Here is a 7,398-nt window from a genome sequence, read left to right on the forward strand (position 1 = left end):
TCAAAGTCTATCACTCTCACCTCAACTCTGGAATCCAGCTCTTTTGTTCATGTTTGAACCAAGGTTGTAATAAGGTCAGGATATGACTGGTTTTGGAGGAATCAAAACTGAGTGTCAGTAAGCAGGGGTTATGGCTGAGCAAATGCTGATTAATAACATTGGTGATGACACCTTCTATCACTTTACTGATGATCAAGAATAGACTAATGGCCAGGTTAAATTTGAGCTGCTTTTTGTGTGCAGGGTATACCTGGGCAATGTTCCACATTTTTGGATGGATACCAGGGCTGTAACTGAACTGGAATGGCTTGGTTGGAGGGGTGGCAGCAAGTTCTGGAGTGCTGATACTATTGCTGGAATGTTACCATTTGCAACTGTTTCTTGGTATCAGGTGAAATGAACCAAATTGCTGAAAACTGGTATCTGTAATGCTGGGGACCAGTGGAGGAGGCCAGGATGTATTGCCCACTTGGCACTTCTGGCTGAAGATTGGTGTGAACATATCAGCCTTATTTTTTGCACTGACTTGTTGCGCTCTTCAGTCATTGAGGATGTGAGTTGCTTATTTGTCCACCATCATTCATGACTGGACATGGCAGGACTGCAGAGCATAGGTCTAAGACATTAGTTTTTAGAATCTTAGAATCCCTACAGTGTGGAAACAGGCACTTCAGCCCAAGAAGCCCACACTGACCCTCTGAAGAGTACCCCATCTGAACTCATTCCCCATTATTCTACATTTACCCCTGACTAATGCAACTAACCTACACATTCCTGAACACTATGGCCAATTTAGCATGGCCAATCCATCCTAACCTGCACAGCTTTGGTTTGTGGGAGGAAACTGGAGCACCTGAAGGAAACCCAAGCAGACATGGAGAGAATGTGCAAACTCCACACAGACAGTTGCCCAAGGCTGAAATTGAACCCCGGTCCCTGGTCCTGTGAGGCAGCAGTGCTAACCACTGAGCCACTGTGCCACCCAATCTCGGAGTACTGAGCTTGAGCAAACAAAGAGACCTTGAGGTGCAGGTTCATAGTTCCTTGAATATAGAGTCACAGGTAGATGGGGTAGTGCAGAAGATGTTTGATACACCTGCCTTTATTGGTCAGTGCATTGAGTATAGAGGTTAGGATGTCATGTTGCTGCTGTGCAGGACATTGATTAGGCTACTTTTGGAATGCTGCATTCAATTCTGATCTCCCTGCTACAGGACAGATGTTGTTAAACTTGAAAGGGTGCAGAAAAGGTTTACAAGGATTTTGCTGGGTATAGAGGGCTTGAGTTATTGGGAGAGGTGAACAGGCTGGGGCTATTTTCTGTGGAGCACTGGGGACTGAGGAGAATCATAGAGCCATAGAGCCCTACAGGACGGAGACAGGCCCTTGCTGAACAAAATGTCCATCAACGCTAACCCCATTTTTCTGCACTTAGCCCATATCCTTCTAAATCTTTCCTATGTATTTGTCCAAATGCCTCTTCAATGTTGTTAATGTACCCACATTAACAGCTTCCGCTGATGCTCATTCCATATGCATACCACCCTCTGTTTAAAAAAATGCTGTTTTTCAATTTCCCTTCCATTCTTTCCCCTCTAACCTTAAAATGATGCCCCCGGTCCTTGATTCCCCAATCCTGGGAAAAAAAATGGAGTGCATCCACTCTATCCATGCCTCTCATGATCTTACACACCTCTGTAAGATCCTTTTCTCAGTCTCCTCTGCTCTAAAGAAAAAAGTCCTATCTTGTCCAACCCCTCCCGATAACTCAGACCATTGAGTCCTGGCATAATCCTTGTAATTTCCTTCTGTACTCTTTCCAGTTTAATAACATCCTTCCTTTAACAAGGTGACCAAAACTGAACACAATACTCTATGTGCGGCCTCATCAACATCCTGTACAACTGCAACATAACTCCCCAACCTTTACACTCAATTCTCTGACCAATGAAGGCCAGTGGAACAAAAGTCTTCTTCACTGCCCTGTCTACCTGTGTCTCTATTTTCAGAAAATCATGCACCTGAACTCCAAGGTCCCTCTGTTCCACTACACTCCTTAAGGCTCTACCATTCACCATGAAACCCCTACCTTGATTTGACTTTCCAAAATGCAAGACTTCACAGTTATCTATATTAAACTCCATTTTCCAATTCTCAGCCCACCTCCCCAGCTGACCAAGGGCCTGCTGCAATTTCTGATAACCTTCCTCACTGTCCATGATACTATTTTAGTGTCATCTGCAAAATTACTAATCATACCTTGTACATTCTCATCTAAATTAATTGATGTAGAAAACAAAAAGCAATGGACCCAGGACTGACTCCTGAGGCACTCCGCTAGTTGCATCCAGTCTGACGAGTATCCTTCCATTATTATCTACTGCTTCCTACCATGAAGCCAATTGTGTATGCAAATTGCCAGCTCTCCCTGGATTCCAGGTGATTTAACCTTTCAGAGCAGCTTACCATGTGGAACCTTTTCAAAGCCCTTACCAAAATCCATATGTCTACTGCCTTGGCCTCATCAATCTTCCTGATCACTTCATCAAAGAACTCTAACAAATTTGTGAGGTATGAACTCCCATAAACAATGCCATGCTGACTATTCCTAATCAAACCCTGTCTTTCCAAATGCATGTATATCTTATCTCAGAATCTTCTGAAGTATCCTACTACCACAGATTGTTAGACTTTCGGGTCTACAATTCCCAGATTTTTCTTTGCAGCCTTTCCCAATATTCACTACCTTCCAGTCTTCTGGGGCCACACCTGATGCAAAAATATCAGCCAGTACCCCCACAATTTTTTCTCTAGCCCCTTGCAATGTTCTGATGAGAACCAGGAGATTTATCCAACTTCATACATTTTAATACATCCAATACATCCTCTACTGTGCTTTGGATTGTCCTCAAGATATGACCACTAACTTCTCCGGGTCTTCATGTCTTTCTTTATGGGAAACACAGAGGAGAAATATTCATTGAGGACCTTGCCCATCTCCTGTGGTTCTACACACACATGTCCATTTTGGTCCTTGAGGGGCCTTATCCTCTCTCTAGTTATTGTTATTCCTTTAATATACTTAAAGAATCTCTTTAGATACATCCTAATCTTCTTAGCCAAGGCTATCTCGTGCTCACTTTTCCCCTCCTGATTTCCTTCTTCAGTAAACTCCTGTATCCCTGGTATACCCCCAGGGATTCCCTTAATCCCAGCTGCCTGTACCTGAGCTATACCTCTTTTTTTTTCTGGTCAAAGCCTCAATACAGACCTTATAGAGGTTTGTAAAGCCATGAGGCACAAAGATAGGCTGAATAGCAGGTATTTTTCTCAGGGTAGAGGAGTCCACAACTACAGGGGATAGGTTTAAGGGGAGATAGGAATTTATAAGAGGGACTCAGTGGGCAACCTTTTCACGCAGAATGAGCTGCCAGAGGAAGTGGTAGAGGCTGATACAGTTACATTTAAAAGACATCTGAATGATTACATGAATAGGAAGGGTTTAGACGGATTTGGACTAAATGCTGGCAAATGGAACTGGAATTTAGGATATCTCATTGGTATGGACGAGTTGGACCGAAGGGTCTGTTCCGTGCTGAACAACTCTATGACTCTTTGACTGTGTCTATCATTCATTTCTTATGCTGTTTGGAACACAAGTATTCCTGTTTAGGATTGTCACCGAGTTGACACCTCATTTTCAGATATGCCAACTGCTATACCTGGCCTGCCCTCCTGCGCTCTCCGAAGGACCTGGCTTGATGGTAATGGCTGAGTGGGGGATATACCAGACCATGAGGTTGTAGGTAGTGCTGGAGTACAGTTCTGTTGCTATTGATGGTTCACAGCATGTTATGGATGCCCAGTCTTGAATTGCTGGATCTGTTCAAAGTCTATCCCATTTAGCATGGTTATAGGGCAACACATCATGATGGATTCTCCAATTGAAGGCAGGACTTTTGTCTCCCCAAGGACTGTGCCGTGGTTACCCTTACCAATACTGTAATGGACAGACGCACCTGTGGAGTCGGTGGAGTCCATAGATCATGTAAATATTGGTTTTGGATGATTGCACCTGTCTTTAGTCGTTTGAAAAATCTTTCATTGTCTTTTTGGTTGCACTTACCAAGTTGACTATTAACAAGTCAAGGCAGCAGCAGAAAATGGAGGGGCTCATATCTGTCAACTGTCTGCCATTCTGCTGCTGCTAAGTTCATGCCAGGCATGTTCTTGGAGAGGAAGCAAGTGGTGTCCATCATTACTCTCAAAGCCTTTCAGGAGAGGTGGGCATCAAGGGGGATACAGTGTTTTACTTTCCCCACCAACTACATTGTGATTTAGTCCCTTTCCACTCTCCCTAGCTCCCTCTCATCTTTGATGGTTGCATTGCCTCAATGGGCTTTGCATTTAGTTGGCCACACAGATAATTTATTAATGGTGGTCAGCAGTTAAAACCAAAAAAAACCAGTCATGGTGATTTGATGGTAGAAAAACCATTCAATCGCGTGTGATACCACTTCCAATTGGTCCTACATTTTCAGTAAGCCTGTGCCAGGCCATTTGTTCACCTGGCAAACGATCTAGGGAATATGAATGTGTACACTTTGTAGACGAGTCAGCTCCATCAAGTGTTGCCTCCATCAATGAAGGCCAGGGTCTTATCCACGGGGAGGGATTTTAACTGCATCCTTGAGGAGTGAGATCTTGCTCTAGTGTTATGAAGGAGGTTGAGGGAGTTGGTAAAGTTCTTTGACCTGGTGGATGTCTGGCAAAATCTTCATCCTGACTCCATTACCTTCAGCCTTGTGAGGCTTGAGGTTGGAGCATCGAAGGGCTATGTCTCCTGTGTTCCAGCGGATACAGTATACAGATCAACCCCTGGTGTGGGCAGAACTCATCCTGTTCAGTACCTGTCTCAGGTCCAGGCACTGACACTTTAACACTTTAACTGCTGAGGATGAATGATTCCAGGATCCATTCCATTGGTTCTGGGCTTGCTGGAGAAGGAATCAGGGAGGTTCGCCTCCTTGAGGCTATGATGAGACATGGGCAAGACTCACACCTGCGCTTTCTATCAGGAGTACATGAAGGGGTCGACAAAGAGGCAGAGGTAAGGATTGAGGAGTTGGAGAAGGAAGTGCTGAACCTGGAGTCACATTTCGGTCAGCCTGATGTGGACCTGGCTTTGTGGGGGGTGTATGAAAAGAAGAGGGATGTGCTGAGGGATCTGCAGCTTGTCAGATCCCAGGATGTGAGGTCACGGATCTGGACCCTGGAGGACCTGGATCGTGGCTCTGCCTTCTTCTCCTTACTGGAGAAAAGGCAGGGCCCATCAGGATCGCCTTGTGCTGCTGACTGATGACGGGTCCCTCACCTTGGATCTGGAGGGCATCAAGGCCCAGGTCTCAGCCTATTACACAGCTCTATTCTCTCCAGCTCCATCCAGTGAGGATGCTCGCAGAGTTTTATGGGGAGGACCTATTGCAGGTTGGCCTGGGGAATGCCAGGATGCTCGAAGCTCCCATCACTTTAGAGGAGCTGACTGGTGCCATCACCTGGCTCTCAAGGGGCAAGTCTTGAGGGCTGGGAGTGGCGTTCTTCAGGGTGTTTTGGCAGGTCCTGAGGGGGGCCTACATGTGTGTCCTAGAGGAATACTTCATAGCCGGAAAGCTGCTCTCTCCTTTCATGGCGCAGGGCTGTTCATCGTCCAGCTGCCAAAGAAGGGGAACCTTCATTTACTTAAAAACTGACTTCTCATCTCCAGCCTCAGCACAGATTGTAAAATCTTCACCAGGGCATTGCATTCTCGCTTGGGATCCGAGCTAGATCACATGATCCACCTTGATCAGTCTGTATATTGTCCCAGGCTGGAGGATCCATGACAATGTCCATCTGATCCGGGACCTGATCCACTTTTCCCAGTGGATTGATCTGTTGAACACCTTAGAATCATAGAATCCCTATAGCACAGAAAGAGGCTATTCAGCCTAATGAGGCTACAGTGACCCTCTGAACAGCATCTCATCCAAACCCGGTCTTGCACTCTATCCCTGTACCTGTCCTGTCCCTCAATCAGGAGAAAGCATTCGACATGAGGTCGATCATGAGGATCTACGCAGGATTCTGTGAGCTTTCGGGTGAGCACGCAGTTCATCACCCAGATCTGACTTCTGTACGCTACCATGGAGTGTCTGATTAAAGTCCTGATGCATCCCTTGCCTTTGGGAGAGGAGTGCGTAGGGATTACCCCTTGTCTAGCTGGCTGTATTGCATGTATGTGGAGCCCTTTCTGTGCCTCTTGGGGAGGAGGTTATTGGGATTGACTCTGGATAGGCTGGGAATGGGGGTGATTCTTTTGGCTGTTGATGACTAAGTGCTCCTCATGTTCAGTACCCTGGCTGACCTGGGGAGGATGCATGGGTGCCAGGCAGTGTATTCAGCCATGACTTCTGTCAGGATCAATGGCCAAATGTTTCAAACTCTGAATGTTGCTCTGGGACAGGTGGAGGAGGTTATGGGAGTTTGATTGGAGCACCTCCCATTTCTTCTATCTGGGGTCTATCTCAGCTCGGCTGAGGAACAGGCAGGAGATGGAGCCAAAGTCTTGGCTACCCTGGCTGCTTGAACAGGACTGCTCCAAGTGCTATTGTACAGGAGTCGAGTGCTGGTCATAAACCAACTGGTGGCCTCCTTGCTATGGTATTGCTTCTTGGTTTTGTCACAAAAATCCAGAGATGCTGGTTCATCTCTTCTGGGACAAGAGGATGCACTGGGTCATTGCTGAGGCTTGGGGTTGTCCCATTGAGGACAGTGGCCAGTCACTGATGTGCCTCTGCACCTACGTGGAGACTTTACATCTATGGATTCTGCTGCGATATCTTTACATTGACCTTCCTTCCAGATAGTGTCCCCTGACAATATATTCCTTTCGCTGGGTGCGTGACATCAGTTACAATATGAAGCTCCTGTTCATAGACTGCGGGGACTTCAGGTCTCCTTTGAGACACTGCCTGTCCTTTACCAGGACCTGACTCATGCAGGTCTTCCCACCATCAGGAGTAATGGATATCATCAAAGAGAGCTGCTGCTAATGAACCTGTACCTCTATCATCGTGGGTTTGAGTGGCTGGTGGAAGGAAGGGCTGTGGTTTTAGACATGCCCAGAGTCAGGGATGTGCTGGGTAGCTGAGGCTGGGCACTGAGTGATAGAAGCTTGGGCTGGGTTGCTGACCTGAACAGGTGGATATAGCACACAGTAGGCCCATCCAACCCGCAGACTGTGACCATTCACAGACTCCCAGCCCAACTGTTAATTTTGCCATGCTGTGGAGACTGTGGATCACATTCACAGACAGAATTCAAAATTTACATAATCCCTTTCACGTGGAAGCAGGCCAA

This window comes from Hemiscyllium ocellatum, chromosome 26 (genome assembly GCF_020745735.1).
Source record: "Hemiscyllium ocellatum isolate sHemOce1 chromosome 26, sHemOce1.pat.X.cur, whole genome shotgun sequence".
NCBI lineage: Eukaryota > Metazoa > Chordata > Chondrichthyes > Orectolobiformes > Hemiscylliidae > Hemiscyllium > Hemiscyllium ocellatum.